The 24454-nt window shown below is 47.8% G+C and overlaps 1 protein-coding gene across 3 annotated transcripts in view; it reads left to right on the forward strand.

Annotated features, from left to right (window-relative positions):
• The window catches only part of fgf13a (fibroblast growth factor 13a), a 755468-nt gene that overhangs the window by 566332 nt on the left and 164682 nt on the right, over positions 1-24454 (forward strand). The gene's annotated exons all lie outside the window — the stretch shown is intronic.

Here is a 24454-nt window from a genome sequence, read left to right on the forward strand (position 1 = left end):
CAAAATCCGGCACGGATTCGGTCGAGGACTCCGGATTTTGGATGATGTACTTCTGCTCATTTTATATTTACTAATCAGAACCGCAATTCACCACATCGGTGTAAAGTCCGGACCTTGCAGTACAGACTTATACGCGGCACATGCTGAAGTCAAGGTCACTCTGGACCTGCGCCTTTATTTCACAGCTCTCGAGTGCCACACTTGCCTGAGACCTGCCTTTATATACCTGTGTGGAACAGGTATGCAGTGTCTCCTGCAAGTGCACCCCTGGTGGTAAAGTATGCTTGTGGTTACAGGTCATATCTAGTTACAGTCATGTATAGCATGGTAAGATACAGTTATATACAGTAGTGTGAGATACATGACATCACCCTCCCCCAAGGTCTTATTGTCTTTATAGATTCAGTCTCTCAGGTGGTCTACGCTCTTGCGTGGAGCGTCTTAGTTGTGGTTCAGTTGTTTGCCTTGGTGCCTGTTTTTCTTTCGGTGTGATTGCTGGTATCTCGCCTGGACTGTCTGTTTCTTCAGTATAATTGCTGGTATCTCGCCTGGGCTGTCTGTTGAGACTGCCCTTTCCTCAGGTTATTCCCTCTGTCTGTCCACCAGGTGTGGCGTGAGTTCCACATTGTAGTCTGCCTCTGGTTCTGCAGTGTTGTTGGTGAATCTACTTTTTGCTTGGTCTACATGCCTCCGGCAGGTTTGGCCATTGTCCATTTGTACAACCAGTAGCCTGTTTCCTTCCTTGCCTGTTACTGTCCCTGCAAGCCATTTGGGACCCCTGCCGTAGTTTAGCACAAACACTTTGTGCCCTATCTCATTCCACGTCCCCCTTGAATTTCGGTCCTGGTACTCAGTTAGCTTCCGGCGCTTTGCCTCAACAATTTCATGCATGTCTGGCAGGATTAACGAGAGCCTAGTCTTTAAGGTCCGTTTCATCAATAGTTGTGTGGGGTGAACTCCAGTCAAAGAATGCGGACGAGATCTGTATGCCAGCAGCAGTCGCGACAGGTGGCTCTGCAGCGTGGGACCTTGGATTTTTAGCATGACTTGTTTAACAATTTGCACTGCTCGCTCCACCTGGCCATTGGAGGCCGGCTTGAACGGTGCCGTCTTAACATGATTTATGCCGTGGTCAACTATAAAATCTTGAAATTCTGCGCTGGTGAAGCACGGACCATTATCACTGACCAATATGTCAGGAATTCCATGCGTTGCAAACATGGTTCTAAGGCTCTCCACAGTGGTGGAGGTGGTGCTCGAGTTTAAAATGGTGCACTCGATCCACTTTGAACATGCATCGACGACTACGAGGAACATTTTGCCCATGAATGGGCCCGCATAGTCTACATTCACCTGCGACCACGGTTTGGTGGGCCAGGGCCAGGGGCTTAGGGGGGCTTCCCTGGGGGCATTACTGAGTTGGGCAGAAATGGTGCACCACCGGACATAGAGCTCCAAGTCCGCGTCAATGCCAGGCCACCAGACGTGGGATCTGGCTATGGCCTTCATAAGGACGATCCCCGGATGCTCGCGGTGGAGCTCCCGGACAAACGCCTCTCTGCCTCGCCAGGGCATAACTACTCAGCTGCCCCACATCAGGCAGTCTGCCTGTAGTGATAGTTCATGCATGCGCCTATGGAAAGGTTTGATCTCCTCGGGGCAGGCATTGCGAGCCTCTGCCCAGTCACCAGTTAAAATACATCTTTTGACTAAGGATAACGTGGGGTCGCTGGCCGTCCAGGCTCTGATTTGGCGAGCCGTCATGGGCGAACCTGTGGATTCAAAGGCATTGATTGCCATGGCCATCTCACAGTCCTGTTCATCAGACCCTTCCGTGGTCGCTAGGGGTAGCCTGCTAAACGCGTCGGCACAGTTGTCTGTGCCTGGTCTGTGCCTTATTGTGTAGTCGTAAGACGCCAGCATGAGTGCCCACCGCTGAATGCGGGCTGAGGGGTTGGCATTTATTGCCTTGCACTCGGATAGCAGGGACGTGAGGGGTTTGTGGTCGGTTTCTAATGCGAACTTGGCCCCGAAAAGGTATCGGTGCATCTTTTTGACACCGTACACGCATGTAAGCACCTCCTTCTCAACCATATCGTACCCGCGCTCCACCCGTGAAAGTGACCTGGAGGCATAAGCAATGGGTTGTAATTTACCCGCATCATTGACATGCTGTAAAACGCACCCGACCCCGTACACTGACGCATCAAATGTAAGAACTAGCTTTTTACCTGGGTCAAAAAAGGCTAAAACACTGTTGGAACATAGAAGGTTGCGTGCCTTATTGAAGGCGCGTTCTTGGGCGTCCCCCCAAAACCAATCACACCCCTTCCTGAGTAGCACGTGGAGAGGCTCCAGCAGCTTGCTCAAGTTCTGCATAAAGTTCCCAAAGTAATTGAGTAGCCCGAGAAAGGCACGCAGTTTCGAGACATTCCGGGGCCTAGCTGCCAGACGAATTGCTTCACTTTTGGATTCTGTTGGGTGGATTCCATCAGCGGCAATCCTTCTGCCCAAAAATTCAACCTCGGGCGCGAGAAACAGACACTTGGATTTCTTAACTCTTAGGCCTACCCGATCCAACCGACTTAGTACTTCCTCCAAATTGCGGAGATGGGAGTCGGTGTCCCTGCTCATGATGTGTATGTCATCTTGAAACACAACCGTCCCCAGGATGGACTTGAGCAGACTCTCCATGTTGCGCTGGAATGTAGCAGCTGCCGACCTGATGCTGAATGGGCATCGATTGTACATAAAAAGGCCTCGATGTGTGTTGATGGTGGTGAGTAGCTTAGACTCTTCGGTCAGTTCTTGTGTCATATACGCAGATGTGAGATCTAGTTTCAAGAAAAGTTTTCCTCCAGCCAATATGGCAAAGAGGTCTTCCGCTCTGGGCAGCGGGTATTGGTCCTGTAGGGAGACTCTGTTTATGGTAGACTTGTAATCCCCACAGATTCGGACAGATCCATCAGGCTTCATGATGGGGGCGATGGGATTCGCCCAGTCGCTATATTCCACGGGTGAGATAATGCCTTACCGCAGAAGCAGGTCCAGTTCGTGTTCAAATTTTTCCCTCATCACATAAGGCACAGCTCTAGCCTTGTGATGGACCGGTCTGGCATCCTGTGTGATGTAGATTTTAACTTTAGCCCCTTTGAAGGTGCCCACACCTGGTTGAAAGAGATGTTCAAAACGACTTAGAACTGTTGAGCAGGAGGTCCATTCCTCTGACGACATGGCGTGAACATCATCCCATTTCCAATTTAGTTTTGCCAGCCAGCTTCTCCCCAACAGTGCTGGGAGATCTCCGGGGACAATCCATAGGGGAAGTCGGTTCACCGTCCCTTTGTGTGTGACTGAGAGCATGGCGCTGCCAAGGACTGGGATGATTTCTTTGGTATAGGTCTTTAGTTTGGTGTCGATCCTTGTGAGTTTTGGTCTGTTGCTTTTGTGTGGCCACAGCTGTTCAAATTGTTGGACGCTCATGAGAGATTGACTAGCTCCCGTGTCCAGTTCCATGTTGACGGGTATCCCGTTGAGTAGGACCCTCATCATTATTGGAGGTGTCTTGTTGTAAGAACAGTGGACATTGATCGTGTTGACCTGTTGTACCTCGGTGTCCCAGGCACTGTCCCCACCGTCTTCTGGTCCGCTTTCCGACCCTTCCTTTTTGTATACCAGTCGAGCTGATGCCAGATGCCCTGTATAGTTGCAGTTTCTGCAAACAGCATGCTGAAATCGACACCCCCTTGTTGAGTGCCTTCCCCCACATCTCCAGCACAGACTGCTTCCATTGTTTCTGAAGGATGAGCTGCGTCTGGCTGATTTCTCTTGAGCTTCTCTCAGTCTGTAGTTGATTGCTCGCATTGTGGGTTGATGAGGTGTGAACGGCCATTCATGTGGCCCTTGATGGCTTCTGGTGCCACTGCCTGCTGTTGAAGGCCTGCTCTCCTGCCTTTGTCTGTGTGTGGGGATAGCAGCTTGTTTCACGCTGTGAACCCCTTGTTCCGATATTTTGTTAGTTGTCGTACCCGCAGTATAGATCAACCTCGTTTCTTCTTCTCCTGCCAAGAATGTCTGTGCGACCAGTGCTGCTGCCTCTCAGGTCAATTTCTTGGTCTCTATAAGCTTTCGGAATATGCCTGCATGGCCTATTCCTTCAATAAAAAAGTCTCTCAGTACTTCTCTCCTTAGGTTCATCGTAGAACTTACATAAACTAGCCAGCCTCCGAAGTTCCACCACAAAGTCGGGTATGCTCTGGCCCACACTGCATCTGTAGTTGTAGAACCTGTGTCTGGCCATGTGTAGGCTGCTCGCTGGCTTCAGATGGTCTCTCACCAGTGTGCTCAACTCCTCAAACGACTTGCTTGCTGGTTTCTCGAGTGCCAGCAGGTCCTTCATTAAAGCGTATGTTTTTGAGCCACAGCTGGTCAAGAGATAGACTCTTCTCCTGTCTGCCTTATCGTCGCCCAACCAGTCTTTGGTTACAAAGCTTTGCTGGAGCCTTTCTATAAAGTCCTCCCAATTATCTCCAGCATTGTATTTCTCATCTGAGCCGTTGGTAGCCATTCTTTGGATTCTGTGATCCCGTAACTCGTCGCCACTGTAAAGTCCTGACCCTGCAGTACAGACTTACACGAGGCACATGCTGAAGTCAAGGTCACTCATACCTGCACCTTTATTTCACAGCTCTCGAGTGCCACACTTGCCTGAGACCTGCCTTCATATACCTGTGTGGAACAGGTATGCAGTGTCTCCTGCAGGTGCATCCCCGGTGGTAAAGTATGCTTGTGGTTACAGGTCATATCTAGTTACAGTCATGTATGGCATGGTAAGATACAGTTATATACAGTAGTGTGAGATACATGACAATCGGGATTGCCGATTAGCCGCATGTGGCTTGGGGCTATTATATCAGACAACGCTGGCCAGACTGAAGAGCTGAATACTGTAGGAGGGGTATTTAAGGGCCATTGACATGAGTTGTGATGAAAGGTCATCGACCTGAAAGGTTGGCTCTGTTCCCCTCTGCACAGATGCTGCCTGACCTGTTGTGTATTTCCAGCATTTTCGGTTTTAATTTCAGATTTCCAGCACCCACAGTGTTTTGCTTGTATATTAATGTTGAACAGTGGCCCTTTAAGAGCTGCTGCTCTCCTGACTCGCAACTCCCTTGTCTACATGAAAAGCATGGGTGGAGCAGACGCCAATTGTGAAAATGATCAGACGGTGCAGAATCGGGCCAATCCATTCCCACTATGCAAGCCAAGATCTTCACAGGAGGGTACCAGCTCCAGTTTGCTGGTCCTGAAATTGTAATTTTAAAATCATTTTTAAACAGGATACTAAATGATTATATTACCTGTAAATAGAATGAGAGAAATTAGGCAACATTATGTATATATGCAGTATATTTGGAAAACAGTAGACCGCTTTCACTAACACAAATATTTAATAACGGGCTTCGAAATGTACTCTGAATGCTGCTAGCATCCGAACTCACACCGAGTACCGCTCACCAATCACCCACTGTGCCCCGTGTCCTAACTCACACCTAGTCCTGCTCACCCATCACCCCTTGTGTTCGCTGCCCCATGTCCTAACTCGCACCGAGTTCTGCTCACCCATCACCCACTGTGCTCACTGATCTTGTCCTAACTCACACCAAGTCCCGCTCACCCATCACCCCTGTGCTCACTGACCGTGTCCTAACTCGCACCAAGTTCTGCTCACCCATCACCCAGGGTGCTCACTGATCTTGTCCTAACTCACACCAAGTCCCACTCACCCATCACCCCTGTGCTCACTGACCTACATTGGCTCCCGGTTAAGCAACGCCTCAATTTTAAAATTCTCATCCTTGTTTTCAAATCCCTCCATGGCCTTACCACTCCTATCTCTGTAATCTCCTCCAGCCATACAACCCTCCACGATCTCTGCACTCCTCCAATTCTGCCCTCTTGTGCATCCCCTAATTTCCATCACTCCACCATCGGTGGCCGTGCCTTCAGCTGCCAGGACCCTAAACTCTGGAACTCCCTCCCTAAACCTCTCTGCCTCTCTCTCCAAGACTTTGAGCACCTGTCCTAATGTCTCCTGACGTGGCTCGGTGTCAAGCTTTGACTGATAACACTCCTGTGAAGTGCCTTAGGACGTTTTACTATGTTAAAGGCGTTATATAAATGCAAGTCTTTGTTCTTGTATTAAAATACCATTCACCATTATCAGCATGGGATTCCTTAGACCAGTCAGCGAATTAACTTCCAGGACATAAGCATAAATCCTTGTTTCTAAAATCAAGTTCAAACCCCGTCTCGTGTTTCATCAAGCCTAGCGTTTTTGCACCAAAAGTGATGACTGGAAGTGGCCAATCGGGCCTGCTCGTTTGAATCCGTTTTGCCTGATTTCTGCTGCTTCAATGCAGTTGTTGAAGAGTCAGATGTTTCACTTAACAAATTATTAATTAAACAAAGTGTCACAGTGGTTCAAAACATCAAGAATATCTTGGGACCAGCCACATTCACATTGTAGCAGCTAATTGCCCCACGCTTGGATCCCCGCTGACACACCTCTTCTAATCTTTTAGAATTATGCTTCAATTTTAGAGGTTCAATGTAGAGGCAATTGATTTAAATGGTCTCCTTCAGTAGAATCATAACATAGTACAGCATAGAAGGAGGCGCACTGAGTCTGTGCCGGCTCTTTCGAAGAGCAATCGAGTCAGTCCCACTCTTTCCCCACATCCCTGCAATTCTTCCTCTCTTAAATATTTTAAGCAATTCCCATTTGAAAGCTGTTATTGAATGTACATTCCAGACCCTCACCGCTCGCTGCGTACAGAAGGCTTTCCTCGTGAGTCGACCATCTCTCTGTTGTAGCCCCTTTTTACTCCCTGGAAAGTGTTGATATTCCAACTGCTCATGGGGTATCGTGCTGCAGTCCTACCTCCATCTCCTTAATTCGATCAAAGTTCCTCTTAGTTTCAGTGAGGCTCGGATTGTGCTTCTCTCCGGAGTTACGATGTCACGAACATATTTTGAGCTTCCATGATTCAGGAGATTGATATTAATTGCTTTTATTGTTGGTATTGATGTAGGATTTTATTATCGAGGCCGAAGTGCAGCCAAGTCTGAATAAATGTCCCTGGTTTTATGCGCCTCAGTTTTAATAAGAAAGAGCTTCATTAAAGAATGTTTGTTTTGCCAACCCATAAGTTAAAGGGGTAGAAATTGCCCTCTGCCAGAAGTGGGGCACATCTACAATTTCTTTAACGTTTCTCTCCGCCCTAGTCCATGGAGAAATTCAGCACTTTGTTTTTTTTTTCTCCGGGGTGCGATGTTCCGGTCGAGTGCGGAGTGGAAGTGACCTCGCAGCTGGTCTGCCGCCCCGATCAGTTACTGACGCGTCACAACATCTCTCCCCTTCAGGTAAAGGGGAGGGCCGCTGTGAGCTCTGCAGCCATACCAGTGGCTCGCACTGGACCACCAGGCCGGGCCAGAGGGCCGGCACCCAAGAGGGTTGGCAGGCTGCCTGTTGGCCGCCCAGCCGAACCCATGGGAATAATTGTTGGGCCGACCTGGCAGTCGGCTGACGAAAGAAACTAACATGGCGGCTGTGGCAGTGCGCCTGCCCCTTTAATGGGAGCCGCACCGCCATTTCACACAGAGTACAGCGACAGCAAAAGCTATCGGGAGTACTGGCCGGCGGCGGGACCACTCCTGCAGTGCAATTTCACGAGGGGCTCCCCGCCAGACCAACCCAGGTTAAGGGTTGGCGCGTGCACGCCGCGGTGGGAAAATGGGCGGTGGGGTCCCAGACACCGCTCTGCTCCTGAGGAAGGGCAATTTACAAATTGATGGCCCCTCCACAGAGCCATTCCGCGCTGACCCCTCCGTGGCCGTGGCTTTCTAGTGGTCAGAGGTCTTATTGGAAGGGGCAATTTTGGCCCCTAAGTGTCAAGTGTGCTCTTTAAATCACAGGTCGTGTCTGAAGTGTGAAAGAGTGTTTGCAAAGGCTCTGTTAACAATTGCAGAACCCGGCTCAAAACCAAAGCACATGCATGTCACTCGAACTGTTGTCTTCCGGCCTTTCTCTTGGGTTCCGAGTCATTGTACACGGGCTTCACATTCCCCGCAAACCTCCAAGTCCCTGCTAAATATCGAGAGAAGTAGGATACAGTGAGGAGGAAGTGATGCTTCAGTTGTACAGAGCCGTGATCAGACCCCATCTGGAGTAACTGCTTCCAGGAACGATGCATTGGCCTTGGAAGGGGAACAGTGCAGATACACCAGAGGGATTCCAAGCCCTAAAAAGTTAACAAAACAAAGACTTTTATTGCAAGGCAGATAGAGTATAAAAGCAGAGACGTCCTGCTACAACTGTTGGTAAGACCACACCTGGAGTACCACGTACTGTTTTGGTCTCCTTATTTAAGGAGGGATAAACTTGCACTGGAGGCAGTTTAGAGAAGGTTCATGAGGTTGATTCCTGAGATGAAGGGGTTGTCATATGAAGAAAGGTTGAGAAGGTTGGGCCTCTACTCATTGGAGTTCAGAAGAATGAGAGGGGATGTTATTGAAACATATAAGATTATGAGGGGGCGTGACAAGGTAGATGCAGAGAGGATGTTTCCCCTCATGAGGAAATCTAGAACTAGGTGGCATAGTTTCAGAATAAGGGGCCGCCCATTTAAAACGGAAATGAGGAGGAATTTCTCTCAGAGGGTCGTGAAACTATGGAATTCTCTGCCCCAGAGAGCTGTGGAGGCTGGGTCATTGAATATATTTAAGGTGGAGATAGACAGATTTTTGAACAATAAGGGAGTCAAGGGCTATGGGGAGCGGGCAGGGAAGTGGAGCTGAGTCCATGATCAGATCAGCCATGATCTTATTGAATGGCGGAGCAGGCTCGAGGGGCCATATGGCCTACTCCTGCTCCTATTTCTTATGTTCTTATGTTATCTGTCACTCAGGCTACAAACCACAAGATAAATTTATTGACCATAAAACAAGTAAGGCCATACAAAAAGCAAGCCACGCACTGGGGTTTATTTCTCGAGGGATGAAATTGAAAAGTGAAGAAGTTCTGTTAAACTTGTATCGAACCTTGTTTAGATTATACTTGGATTGCTGTGAACAATTCTGGTCTCCATATTCTAAAAAGGATATAGATACACTGGGCAAGGTGCAAAAAAGATTTACTGGGATGCTACTAGAACTGAGATGTTATAACTATCAGAAAAATTGCACAGACTGGGGCTCCTTGCTCTAGAAAAGAGAAGACCAAGGGGTGATCTGATAGAGGTCCTTAAGATTATGAAAGGGTCTCATGGGTAAATGTAGAGCAGATGTTTCCACTTGTGGGAGAGACCAGAATTAGGGGCCATCAATATAAGATAGTCATTAATAAATCCGATACGGAATTCACAATACACTTCTTTACCCAAATAGTCATCATCATCACCAATGTTATGTATGTAAACATTGCCAATGTCTAAGACTTGCCACCAGGGGGCGCACCTGTGGGAGACCCAAGGGTCACCTGCACACCCTGGGCAAGCAGGTTTAAAAGGCAGACTACCATGCTGTTTCCTCACTCTAGAGTTACAATAAGGAGGCCAAGGTCACAACAGTTTGAGCTTAAGATGTTCAGTCTTGTGGAGTTATTCTAAACGTAACAATTGGTGACGAGTAACAGATCACGAACTTTCACGCAGTTATGGCTGCTGTTGGTATTCTTGAGAGGGTGATGATTGGGAAGCCTTCGTTGAGTGTCTTGACCAGTACTTCGTGGTCAACGAGCTGGAAAAGGAAGAAACCGCAGTCAAACGCAGGGCAATTCTCCTCACCGTTTGCGGGTCCACAATATATGGCCTCATCAAAAATCTGCTAGCACTGACGAAATCAACGGAGAAGACATATGAAGAGTTTTGCACGCTGGTTCAGGAACGCCTCAAGCTGAAGGAGAGCATCGTGAAGGCCAGGTATCACTTTTATATGCACCATCACTCCAAGGACCAGGACGTGGTGAGCTATGTCGCCGACCTAAGATGCCTTGCAGGACCGTGCATATTTATTGGATTTTTGGGGGAAGTGTTGCGGGACTTTTTTGTGCTTGGAATCGGCCGCGAGGTCATTCTTCGCAAACTGCTGCCTGCCGAATCCCTAGATCTGAGCAAGGCCATCGCGATAGCCCAGACTTTTATGTCAACGAACGATAACACTAAACAGATATCTTTGCAGCATCGGAACTCACCGGCAAGTACTATGCATAAAATAATGCCTTCAGCAGGCAGAACTGTACATGGCAGGGCCTACACACCCACAGAGGCCAGACATAGGATGACTCAAAGCCCGCCATGGGGCGTGAATGCGAATCCATTAGCACCTTGTTGGCGCTGCGGGTGTAATCATCGGGCCCATCAATGTTGATTCAAGCACTACGTGTGCAAGGGCTGTGGAACAATGGGGCACCTCCAGCAAATGTGCAGACGTGCTGCGACTCACCACATGGCAGAGTCGGCAGAAGATGACCGATCCGGTGCGGATCACGCTGAACGAGTAAGAGAGGCAACTCAAAGCAAGGCTGAAGAGGAAGTGTGTGGGGTACACACCTTCACCACCAAAAGCCCTCCGATAATTTTAAAAGTCAAATTAAACGGCATTCCAGTTTCCATGGAATTGGACACGGGGGCGAGTCAGTCAATTATGAGCCAGAAGGCTTTTGGGAAACTGTGGGGCAGCAAGGCACAAAGGCCAAAACTAAGCCCGATCCACACCAAGCTGCGCACTTACACCAAAGCGCTCATACCAGTCATTGGCAGTGCGGCAGTGAAGGTATCGTATGATGGAGCTGTGCATAGTTTATCACTATGGATTGTACCAGGCGATGGCACAACGCTGTTCGGCAGAAGCTGGCTAGGAAAGATCCAATGGAACTGGGACGACATCAGAGCACTATCTTCGAAGGATGACTCCTAATGCGCCCAAGTGCTAAACAAATTCCCGTCGTTATTTGAGCCAGGCATCGGCAACTTCACAGGCGCCAAAGTGCAGATCCATCTAATCCCTGATGCATGACCCATTCATCACAAGGCCTGAGCGGTTCCATACATGATGCAAGAGAAAGTCGAGATCGAGCTGGACAGACTTCAACGAGAGGGAATCATATCGCCAGTCGAGTTCAACGAGTGGACCAGTCCAATTGTGCCAGTGCTGAAGAGCGATGGGACGGTCAGAATCTGTGGGGACTACAAGGTAACGATCAACCGAGTCTCGCTACAGGACCAGTACCCACTATCTAAAGCAGATGACCTGTTTACAACACTAGCAGGGGGGAAGTCATTCACCTTGCTGGATCTAACCTCTGCTTACATGACACAGGAGCTGGCTGAACCTTCGAAAAAAATGACGTGCATCAACACACATAGAGGACTGTTCATATACCACAGATGTCCCTTTGGGATTCGCTCGGCGGCGGACATCTTCCAGAGGAACATGGAGAGTCTGCTGAAATCAGCTCCGCGCAACATGGTGTTCCAAGACGCCATCCTTATCACTGGCTGCAACACCACCAGACACTTGCATAACCTGGAAGAGGTTCTCAAGCGACTGGACAGAGTGGGACTCAGGCTAAAACGCTCCAAGTGGTGTTTTCTTGGCGCCAGAGGTCGAATTTCTGGGGAGGTAGATTGCGGCGGATGGCATAAGACCCACAGACTCCAAGAGGGAGGCCATCAAGAATGCACCCAGACCACAGAATATGATGGAGCTGCGTTCATTCCTGGGACTCCTCAACTATTTTGGTAACTTTCTACCGGGGTTGAGCACTTTGCTGGAACCATTGCATTTATTGCTACGCAAGGGTGACGACTGGGTTTGGGGTAAATCTCAAGAGACAGCCTTTAATAAGGCCAGAAACCTGCTTTGTTCTAACAAGTTACTTGTATTGTATGACCCGTGTAAATGTTTAGTACTAGCTTGTGATGCATCTTCGTACGGGGTCTGTTGTGTGTTACAGCAAGCCAATGGGACAGGCAAACTGCAATCGGTTGCATATGCATCCAGAAGCTTATCTAAGGTTGAAAGAGCCTACAGTATGGTTGAGAAAGAAGCATTAGCATGCGTATAGGGGTTAAGAAAATGCACTAATACCTATTTGGGCTCCGATTCGAGCTCGAAACCGACCACAAGCTGCTCATTTTATTGTTCTCAGAAAGCAAAGGTATTAACACCAATGCTTCGTCCCGCATCCAATGACGGGCACTAACGTTATCTGTGTATGATTATGTAATCCGCCACAGACCAGGCACGGAGAACTGTGCGGATGCCCTAATTCGGCTACCATTGCCCACCATCAGGGTGGAAATGGTGCAACCTGCAGACTTGCTCCTTGTAATGGATGCTTTTGAGAGCGAGGGGTCACCTGTCATGGCTCACCAGATCAGGACCTGGACTAGCCAGGACCCGGTGCTATGACAAGTAAAAAGCTGCGACCTCAATGGGAGCTGGTCGGCGGTCCCAGGGAAAATGCAAGACGAAATTAAGCCGTAACACTGATGCAAGGATGAAATGTCCATCCATTCAGATTGTCTCCTATAGGGGAATCACGTGGTTTTGCCAAAAAAAGGCAGGGAAACGTTTATATGCGACCTTCACAATACCCACCCAGGCATAGGCATGATGAAGGTTATCGCCAGGTCGCACGTTTGGTGGCTCGGCATTGACTCGGAACTGGAGTCATGCGCACACCAATGCAACACTTGTTCACAGTTGAGCAATGCACCCAGGGAGGCCCCACTGAGTCTGTGGTCATGGTCCTCCAAACCGTGGTCAAGGTTCCACGTAGATTTTACTGGTCCCTTTTTAGGAAAGATGTTCCTAGTAGCTGTGGGCACTTACTCTAAATGGATTGAATGTACAATAATGTCGTCATGTACGTCCACTGCCACCATTGAAAGCCTCTGGACCATGTTCGCCTCCCATAATTTGCCCGACGTCCTTGTTAGTGACAATGGACCATGCTTCACCACCTCGGAATTCAATGAGTTCATGACCCGCAATAGCATCAAGCATGTCAGGTCTGTGCCGTTTAAGCCCACATCCAATCGTCAAGCAGAACGGGCAGTCCAAACCATCATGCAGAGCTTGAAACTCTTGACGGACAGTTCCCTGCAGACCCGGTTATCTCGGGTTCTGCTCAGCTACCGCACGCGACCCCACTCGCTTACCATGGTTTCCCCTGCAGAATTACTAATGAAGAGAGCACTCAAAACCAGGGTCTCCTTAGTCCACCCGGATCCCAATGATCATGTAGAAACCCGGTGTCACCGCCATAACGTGTACCACGATCGCGTGGCTGTATCACATGACATAGAAACATAGAAAATAGGTGCAGGAGTAGGCCATTCGGCCCTTCGAGCCTGCACCGCCATTCAATGAGTTCATGCCTGAACATGCAACTTCAGTACCCCATTCCTGCTTTCTCGCCATACCCCTTGATCCCCCTAGTAGTAAGGACTACATCTAACTCTTTTTTGAATATATTTAGTGAATTGGCCTCAACAACTTTCTGTGGTAGAGAATTCCACAGGTTCACCACTCTCTGGGTGAAGAAGTTTCTCCTCATCTCGGTCCTAAATGGCTTACCCCTTATCCTGAGACTGTGATCCCTGGTTCTGGACTTCCCCAATATTGGGAACATTCTTCCTGCATCTAACCTGTCTAAACCCATCAGAATTTTAAACGTTTCTATGAGATCCCCTCTCATTCTTCTGAACTCCAGTGAATACAAGCCCAGTTGATCCAGTCTTTCTTGATATGTCAGTCCCGCCATCCCGGGAATCAGTCTGGTGAACCTTCGCTGCACTCCCTCAATAGCAAGAATATCCTTCCTCAAGTTAGGAGACCAAAACTGTACACGATACTCCAGGTGTGGCCTCACCAAGGCCCTGTACAACTGTAGTAACACCTCCCTGTCCCTGTACTCAAATCCCCTTGCTATGAAGGCCAACATGCCATTTGCTTTCTTAACCGCCTGCTGTACCTGCATGCCAACCTTCAATGACTGATGTACCATGACACCCAGGTCTCGTTGCACCTCCCCTTTTCCTAATCTGTCACCATTCAGATAATAGTCTGTCTCTCTGTTTTTACCACCAAAGTGGATAACCTCACATTTATCCACATTATACTTCATCTGCCATGCATTTGCCCACTCACCTAACCTATCCAAGTCACTCTGCAGCCTCATAGCATCCTCCTCGCAGCTCACACTGCCACCCAACTTAGTGTCATCCGCAAATTTGGAGATACTACATTTAATCCCCTCATCTAAATCATTAATGTACAATGTAAACAGCTGGGGCCCCAGCACAGAACCTTGCGGTACCCCACTAGTCACTGCCTGCCATTCTGAAAAGTACCCATTTACTCCTACTCTTTGCTTCCTGTCTGACAACCAGTTCTCAATCCACGTCAGCACACTACCCTCAATCCCATGTGCTTTAACTTTGCACATTAATCTCTTATGTGGGACCTTGTCGAAAGCCTTGAGGTTAATGACCCTGTGTTTGTTCTTAATTATTGTCATGGTCCCAAATAGATTGCTGGCACTGTGTTAGCCAAGCAGGGGAATAGAGTGTTTGTTGTCAAAATTTTGAATGGATAAACGTTCAGAAAGCACTTGGATCAGACCAAACTGCGGTTCACTGACAACCAAGAACAGTTTGAAAAGGACATTACCATCAGTGATCCACCCACACACACCCAGCAGTCGACCTCGCGGTCAACCACAAGGATGAACCCACAATATGCAGCAATGATCCGACCGGCTCACCCATGCCAGAACTTCAACTCAGGTGATCAACCCAGGAATGCAGAGCCCCGGATCACCTCAACTTGTAAATAAATTGTACATAAGACTTTGGGAGGGAATGATGTTATGTATGTAAATATTACCAATGTTTAAGACTTGCCACCAGGGGGCGTACCTGTGGGAGACCCAAGGTTCATCTGCACACCCTGGGCAAGCAGGTACAAAAGGCAGACTACCATGCTGCCTCCTCACTCTGGAGTTACATTAAAGAGAGCAAGGTCACAACAGTTTGAATTTAAGATGTACAGCCTTGTGGAGTTATTCTAAATGTAACAACCATCATCATAGGCAGTCCCTCAAAATCGAGGAAGACTTGCTTCCACTCTAAAAGTGAGTTCTCAGGTGACTGTACAGTCCAGTATGTGAATTACAGTCTCTGTCACAGGTGGGACAGACAGTCCTTGAAGGAAAGGGTGGGTGGGAGTCTGGTTTGCCACACGCTCCTTCCGCTGCCTGCATTTCTTTTCTGCATACTCTCAGTGACGAGACTCGAGGTGCTCAGCGCCCTCCCGGATGCTCTTCTTCCAATTAGGGCGGTCTTGGGCCAGGGACTCCCAGGTGTCGGTGGGGATGTTGCACTTTATCAAGGAGGCTTTGGGGGTGTCCTTGAAATGTTTCCTCTACCCACCTGGGGCTCGCTTGCTGGGTAGGAGTTCCGAGTAGAGCGCTTGCTTTGGGAATCTTGTGTCCGGCATGCGGACGATGTGGCCCGCCCAACAGAGCTAGTCGAGTGTGGTCAGTGCTTCGATGCTGGGGATGTTGGCCTGATCGAGAACACTGACGTTGGTGCGTCTGTCCTCCCAGGGGATTTGCAGGATCTTGCAGAGACATCGTTGGTGGTATTTCTCCAGCGATTTGAGGTGCCTGCTCTATATGGTCCACATCTCTGAGCCATACAGGAGGGTGGGTATCACTACAGTCCTGTAGACCATAAGGTTGGTGCCAGATTTGAGGTTCTAGTCTTCAAACATTCGCTTCCTGAACGCACTGGAGGCAGTGTTGGACCTCGTCGTCGATGTTTGCCCTTGCTGATAGTAGGCTCCCGAGGTATGGAAAATGGTCCACATTGTCCAGGGCCGCGCCATGGATTTTCATAACCGGGGTGGCGGCGGGCAGTGCTGTGTGGCGGGGTCAGGTTGGTGGAGGACTTTTGCCTTAGGGATGTTTAGTGTAAGCCCCATGCTTTCGGACGCCTCAGTGAAGATGCCTCGGCTTGGAGTTCAGCCTCTGAGTGTGCGCAGATGCAAGCGTCGTCCGCATACTGTAGTTCAATGACAGAGAATAGGACGACCTTGGATCTAGCCTGGAGGCAGCAAAGATTGAACAGGTTCCCATTGGTTCTATAGTTTAGTTCCACTCCAGCGGGGAGCTTGTTGAGCGTGAGATGGAGCATGGCAGTGAGGAAGGTCGATGCAGTCTTCTTGACCCCGGTCCAGACATGGATTGGGTCTTGGTGGATGCGTTGGTCAGAATCACGGCTTGCATGTCATCGCGGAGCAGGCGGAGGATGGCTACAAATTTTGGGGGCAGCCAAAACGGAGGAGGATGCTCCATATTCCCTCGTGGTTAACAGTGTCAAAGACCTTTGTAAGGTCAAAGAAGGCCATGTACAACGGTTGATGCTGTTTCCTGCATTTCTCTTATAGTTGTCACGCCGTAAAGATCATGTCCATTGTACCCCGTAGTAGATGTAATCTGCACTGTGATTCTGGGAGGAGCTCCTCAGCCACAGGGAGAAGATGGTTGAGGAGGATTCTAGTGATGACTTCTCTCTGTGGCTGAAGAGCTCCTCCCACCCTGAGCAGTGAGAATGTGGAACTCGCTACCATAGGGAGTGGTTGATGCGAATAGCATGGAAACATTTAAGGGGAAGCTGGACATGAGGGGGAAAGGAATAGGAGGATATGGTGATGGGGTGAGATGAAGAGGGGTGGGAGGAGGCTCGAGTGGAGCATAAACACCGGCACAAACCCGTTGGGCTGAATGGCCTGTTTCTGTGCCGTACATTCTATGACCCTGAGATTGCATTCTCTGTACTCTGCGGGAGAGTACGCCGCAGTAATCCATTCCAAAGGCCCAGCAACTCCGGGTTTCTGCAAGCGCATGCACGGAATCCGGAACTTGCGATCTGTCAAGGTTCGCCTCGACACATCATCCGAACCGCATGGAAACTCAGTATTGCTGGCGGAGAGTTGGGCGATTTGTCCAGCAACTGCCCAGCAATTGCCCACACAACCCTTCCAGCTGGTAAAAGCAGGTGTCGAGCCTGCTTTCGTCAATGTAAGGGTATATATAAGGCTTAAATAAAACATTTAAAAATCCCAAATTACGCAGCTAGACTTTAAATGAGTTTATGCAAATATTGGCCCGGATTTAGATGTCGAAAATTAATTATCAAAAAAAAATGTTTTTATTGATGTTGCAATGAAGGAACTTATAAATAAAATTGCAATTCAGCACATTTATTGTTATTAGAATTCTGTACATTGTATGATCATTTGGGGATTAAATTGTATGATCATTAGGGGATTCTCTTCGTAAATGATTGCAATGGAAACTCCTTTGTGTTTGGAGGGCTGGGCCCTTGTGATCCCAGGGGCGCTTCCAACCCACCTGCGCCCCTGGGATCCGCGGGCCTTTGTGCTGCCGTCCGCCTGGAGGCCCGAAACCCCAACTCTTTGCAGCCTGGGAGCCTGGAGGTACTCTCGGATTTGTATCACGCGTCGGAGGCGTACTCCGGAGATATGTCTCCCATCGCAGCTTCTCGGCCTGTGTGATATGAGACAATACAAGCTGGATATGCACAGTAATTACATACTTCTATTAAACTTTGTGAAATATCAAAAAGAACAATGATGTACGAGCCCTTAACAGCAGGGTGGTCTTTAAAATGGATAACTTTTACTTTTTAATCTAGCTATTACTCTGACTAGCCCTGCATCTCTGCTGACTTCACACTGACTGATGGGCTGAGCACAAAGGCAGTCCCTCGAAATCGAAGAAGACTTGCTTCCACTCTAAAAGTCAGTTCTCAGGTGACTGAACAGTCCAATACGGGAATTAAAGCCTCTGTCACAGGTGGGACAGATAGTGGTTGAAGGAAAGGGTGAGTGGGGAGTCTGGTTTGCCACACGCTCCTTCCGCTGCCTGGTCTTGATTTCTGCTTGCTCTTGGCGACGAGACTCGAGGTGCTCGGCGCCCTCCTGGATGCTCTTCCTCCACTTAGGGCAGTCTTTGGCCAGGGACTCCCAGATGTTGGTGGGGATGTTGCATTTTATCAAGGCGGCTTTGAGGATGTCCTTGAAGCGTTTCCTCTGCCCACCTGGGGCTCGCTTGCCGTGTAGGAGTTCCAAGTAGAGCGCTTGCTTTGGGAGTCTTGTGTCAGGCATGCGAACAATGTGGCCTACCCAGTGGAACTGGTCGAGTGTGGTCAGTGCTTCGCTGCTGGGGATGTTGGCCTGACAAAGGACACAGTACAAGGCCACAGTGAGATGCTGCATCAGAGGGACTACAGAGAATAACAGACCTGGCTCATGTTGACTTGGGGATCGGGTAGCCAAATGGATTGAAAGATTCCACTCTTGTTCACTGTATACTTAAATGGGTTGGACTCAGAAATTGGAGGTATGGTGTTGAAATTTGCAGATGATATCAAATTGCTGGGTTTGGCTAATAATGTAGAGGATTGCAGCAAATTACAGCTTGCAGAGTGAGTGATAGTTGGTAGTGGTAATTCAATATCGCCAAGTGCGACGTGGTACATTTTGGTAGGACGATTAAGGAGGCCACGTATTCCTTGAAAAATAAACTAAATGGAGTAGAGGAGCAAAGCACTCTGGGAATACAGATACATAAATCATTAAAGGTAGCAACACAAGTTTAGAAAGATAGAACGAGAGAAAGAAAGACTGACTAGCTGGTTATTACATCGCGCCTTTCGTAACCACAGAATGCTTCAAAGCGCTTTACAGCCATTAAGTACTTTTCAAGTGTAGTCACTGTTGGAATGTAGAAATGCAGCAGCCATTTTGCGCACAGCAAGCTCCCATAAACAGCAATGAAATAAATGACCAGATAATCTTTTTCAGCTGCTGGTCGAGGGATAAATATTGACGAGGAAATAAGGGATATAGGCAAGAAAGTATAATTCAGACATCAGATTCAAAAACCATTTTTGCAGTTCAAAAATGACACTTTTTTAGTATTAGCTAAAGCGGTTCTGATTTACAGGGACTTTTTGCATCTCTGGGTAGACATTCTTCTAATAATGGATTACTTCCATAAATCTTCCCTGTGAAATGATTCACCGGTTCATTTGCTCTTGTGCAAATAAATTACTGGGGTTCATTTCTAGAGGAATAAAATACAAAAGCAGAGAGGTATTATTCAATTTATATAGAACATTGGTTAGACCACACATGGCATATTGTGCACAGTTCTGGTTCTCATACTACAATACCAATATTGAAGCACAGGGGATAGTGCAGAAAAAATTTACACAGATGTCACCAGAATTGAGAGGATGAAACTATTAGGGAAGATTGATAATGCTGAAGCTCTTTCCTGTAGAAAAATAAGACTAAGAGGAGATCTGATAGAGGCCTCGATTTTAAAATTCTCATCCTTGTGTTCAAATCCCTCCATGGCCTCGCCCCCCCCCCTCCCTATCTCTGTAATCTCTTTCAGCCTCACAACCCTCCGAGATATCTGCGCTCCTCCAATTCTGGCTTCTTACGCATCCCCGATTTTAATCGCTCCACCACCGGCGGCCATGCCTTCAGCTGCCTGGACTCTAAGGTCTGGAATTCTCTCCCTACAACAACAAAAACTTGTATTTATATAGTACCTTTAACATTCCTTCACAGGAGCGATTATCAAACAAAATTTGACACCGAGCCATATAAGGAGATATTAAGGCAAATGACCAAAAGCTTGGTTAAAGAGATAGATTTTAAACCTCTCCACCTCTCCGCCTCTTTCTCCTCCTTTAAGACACTCCTTAAAACCTTCCCCTTTGACCCAGCATTTGGTCACCGGTCCTAAATTGTCCTTATGTGGCTCGGTGTCAAAGTTTGTCTGATAATCGCTCCTGTGAAGTGCCTTGGGATGTTTCACGACATTAAAGGCGCTATATAAATTTACGTTGTTGTTGTTGGCCTGAGGTGTGAATATCAGTTAGATTGAGATGTGTCTTTTCCACTGCTTGAAAAATTCAGCTCCGAGTATCAACCATTAACCTCGAATGTGCTGTAAGCAGTGAGCGAGAATCCAGTAAAAAATTCGTCACATACAAAAATGGTTGGCTTTAGTCACAAGGTAAACCCACTCTTCTCAGATGGTTTTTGGAATTAGTTGCACAAATCTTAGACCATTGTTAGTTACAATTCCAAAGTTTGAGTCCCATGAGTTATACTCGAATGAGTCGCTATGATTAATCCTATGAATTAAAAGGTAATGGGCTGGAATTTGCGGTCCGGATAGTGGCGAATTGGTAGCGATCGATGTCATTCTGCCATGGAAACCGCCCGCAACCTCGGGATTTGGCGCATGGTGAAATCCTGAAGTTGCGGTCTGTCATTCTGGAGAGATCTACCAAGGAAAGGGAATACACATTAAATGGTACGACACTAAAACGTGTAAAGGAACAAAGGAACTTTGGAGTGCAGGTCTACAGATTCCTGAAGGAAGCAGGCCAGATAGATAAGGTGGTTAAGACGGCATACAGAATGCTTGCCTTTATTAGCCGAGACATAGAATACAAGAGCAGGGAGGTTATGCTTGAAATGTATAAAACACTGGTTAGGCCGCAGCTGGAGTACTGTGTGCAGTTCTGGTCACCACATTACAGGAAAGATCTGATTGCACTGGAAAGGGTGCAGAGGAGATTTACAAGAATGTTGCCTGGACTGGAGAATTTTGGCTATGAGGAAAGATTGGAGATGCTGGGGCTGTTTTCTTTGGAACAGAGGGGGCTGAGGGGAGACCTGATTGAGGTGTATAAAATTATGAGGGGCCTGGATAGAGTGGATAGGAAGGACCTATTTCCCTTAGCAGAGGGGTCAATAACCAGGGGGCATAGATTTAAAGTAATTGGGGGGAGGTTTAGAGGCTATATGAGGGGAAATGTCTTCACCCAGAGGGTAGCGGGGGTCTGGAACTCACTGCCTGAAAGGGTGGTAGAGGCAGAAACCCTCACCACATTTAAAAAATACTTGGATGTGCACTTGAAGTGCTGTAACCTACAGGCTACGGACCGAGAGCTGGAAAGTGGGATTAGGCTGGATAGCTCTTGATCGGCCGGCGCAGACACGATGAGCCAAAATGGCCTCCTCCCGTGCTGTAAATTTCTATGATTCTATGATTCACTGCGCCAACACGGGCAGTGCTGTGCAACCCCCCCTCCCCCCAACCCCCTCACCCCCCCCACAGAGCCGGCAGTCAGTGTACTCCCCCAAATCAGGGAAACTGATTAAAAGTTTGGCTCTTCCGCAGTAATTATGCCGGTAAATTCCCCACTAAAAGTTAGATCCAAAGAGCTTGGGTGTATCTGGGGCTTTAACAGTGTATTGACTGGTAAACAATGGTTAAGGGCCTGGAAAACTCAATTTAATTTCGTGCAGAGTGAAATTTATCCATTTTAATAAAAATTAAATTTTTAAGAAACTTTTAAGAATTGTTCTTAACTTGGTCCATCTTTATTTCAGGCTTGCCTTCCCCCCATGTGAGACCCCCAATCTTTGTTCTGCTCTCTGTAACATTTTAAAAAGTTTTAATTTGAGGACCTTACTCACTTCCTGGTTCCCTGTCTGTGAGAAATCTGCCTTTTGATTGGCTGCTCAGACTGCTTGTTGAGGTCACAGCAGCTCGCACTGGGGGATCTCCACTGAACTCCGCTCATTTGAATTGAATGTCGGAAAACTGATGTTCTCGACATGGAGATCGCAGGATCCTTGTGGGAAGCTTGTTTCGGGGCCAGCGACAAACTTCTTCACTTCACCACTGACGGCACATTCTGGCCCACTGATTATGTGGTTGATGAAATGTTAAAGATAGAACCTTTGTGGGATAAGTTGGACAGGAAGTTTCGAGAAAGATCAGGCAAGAGCAGATATGCTAAATGGTTCATTAAAAAGGCCTTTGCAAATTCTGGTTCCAGTCCATTTGGCTCAGAAATCTGTTATAAGCAGACCTTCAGTCGGAGGAAACAGAGACATTTTTCTGCAGGAGGAGCTGATTCAGACTCTTTTTTTGGGCTCAGCTCAGGTTCCTATCAAAAGGTTATTTCACATCATCTTATTTTCTGTCTTTCTCACCAATACTAGAATCAGTGAATGAAAAAGAAAAGAATAACTTGCATTTATATAGCGCCTTTCATGACCACCAGACATCTCAAAGCTCTTTGCAGCCAATGAAGTATTTTTGGAGTGTAGTCACTGTTGTAATGTGGGAAGACACGGTAGCCAATTTGCGCACAGCAAGCTCCCACAAACAGCTTTGTGATAATGACCAGATAATCTGTTTGTGTGATGTTGATTGAGGGATAAATATTGGTCAGGACGCCGGGGATAACGCCCCTGAGGAAGACCCCAGTACCTAGATCAGTTTAAATACCTAGGATTTCTTTGCCATTCTCTCCCAACAAAAATTAGTTCCCCAGTACACTGCTACCAAAGGTGGTGCACAGCGTCTCAGCACTGCAACTTAACATTAAACATTGGCACTTCCCACACTGCATCGAAGCTGAAATTCACGTTCCTTTGTAGTCTGTGCACTTCCGTCACTGATTCTGTCAGTGTGTCGAAATAAGGAAAAGATTTCATCGCATGTTTGTGTCTCAACGGAGCTGAAGTGAGACTCCATGGTGTTCCGTGCCGTATCCGCCAAGAGGAAGTTATCCATTAGTCTGTGTTTCATTGCTCGTGCAGAATAGACTTCCGAGGTTCTCAAAGGAGCGGCTGGTTGTCTGCGTTTCAACGCAGTTTAACTGGACCTGGCTTTCTGTGGCACCACTGAAACTATTTCTACTGCCCACGTCATCAGTGTAGGCTGCTGTACCAGAGGCCTCTGTGCTTAGAAACTGGACGGTTTCAGAATACTGTCTAGAGGTAGATGTGGACGACTGTCCCATATGAAATGGAAGTCTGTTGGAGTTTATGTGTCAAACATTTCTAGTCCTGAATAATTGGACTGCCCCCTGCCATTGTACACTTGGGCAGGATGGTCTGAAAACAAGAAGTCTGTCTGAGTCTCAATATCTAGAGATTCCAAGGCAGGGTCTGTCTGATACAGTACAGGAGGGGGCCATTCGACCCCCGTGCCTGTGTCGGCTCTTTGATACAGCTATCTAATTAGTCCCACTTCCCCCCCCCCCCCTCCCTGCTCTTTCCCCACGGCCCTTGCAAATCTCTCCTTTTTCAAGTATTTATCTGGTTCCCTTTTGAAAGTTACTATTGAATCTGTTCCCACCGCCCTTTCAGGCAGCGCGTTCCCAATCACAACAACTCGCTGTCGGCTCTTTGGGTAATGACCTTCGATCTGTGCCCTCTGGTTATGGGCGGTTTCCTGCCAGTGTAAATGTGCGGCTGTATACGTGTGTCCAGGACCGGGAGCTTTTCCCATCAGGGCCTCCACAACAGCCGAGACTCATCCCTCAACTCGACAGGAGACTCCATCACTGCTTTAGTGCCAGTTAGTGTTTAAGTGAGGTCGATTTGGCAATGAGGACACAAGCCCAGACGCTCGATGGAATCTGGCCAGCTCATTCCATTTAGGACTGTTAAATGCAATCAGTTGAGAGGGATTAAGAAGCGTTTTCCAGAGCAAGCTGTCTTCCAAGACTGAATTCCGCCAATTCGACTTTAAAGGGGAAAAAAGTCTCCAATAACATGGTTAACAGTCTATCCCGGGAGCGTGGAATTAACACACTCGCCCTTGTTAGGCCAGAGTTGGAATACTGTGTACACTTATGGATAATGCGTTATACGAAAAATATTAACACTAAGGAATTGATTTATGAGAAAGATACCAGAGATGGGTGACTTCTGATACGGAGAATGTAATATCACTAAAAGAGGAATTGGATAAGTATTTGAGAATAAAAGATATAGAAGGATAAAGGCCTTGGTGAGGGGGCAGAGGAGATTAACTAGAATGGTGCCAGGGATGTGGGTTATCTGCAGTGGTTGGAGAAGCTGGGATTCTTCTCCTTACAGCAGAGATGGTTAAGGGGAGATTTAACAAAGGCGTTCACAATTATGAAGGGGTTTCGATAAACTGGATAGGGAGAAGCTGTTTCCAGGGGCAGGAAGGTCGGTAACCAGAGGGACACAGATTTTATGGTAAATGGCACAAGAACCAGAGGGGAAGATGAGGAGAATGTTTTTACGCAGCGAGTTATTGTGATCGAGTTCAGGCGGCGGGAGCGGATTCAGTAGTAACTTTCAAATGGAAATTGCATAAATAATTGAAAAGGAGAAATCTGCCGGGCTGTGGGGAAAGAGCAGGGGGAGTGGGACTGACTGAATCGCGCTTTCACAGAGCCGGCACAGGCACGATGGGCCGAATGGCCTCTTTCTGTGTTGT

Source organism: Pristiophorus japonicus, chromosome 6 (assembly GCF_044704955.1).
Source record: "Pristiophorus japonicus isolate sPriJap1 chromosome 6, sPriJap1.hap1, whole genome shotgun sequence".
NCBI lineage: Eukaryota > Metazoa > Chordata > Chondrichthyes > Pristiophoridae > Pristiophorus > Pristiophorus japonicus.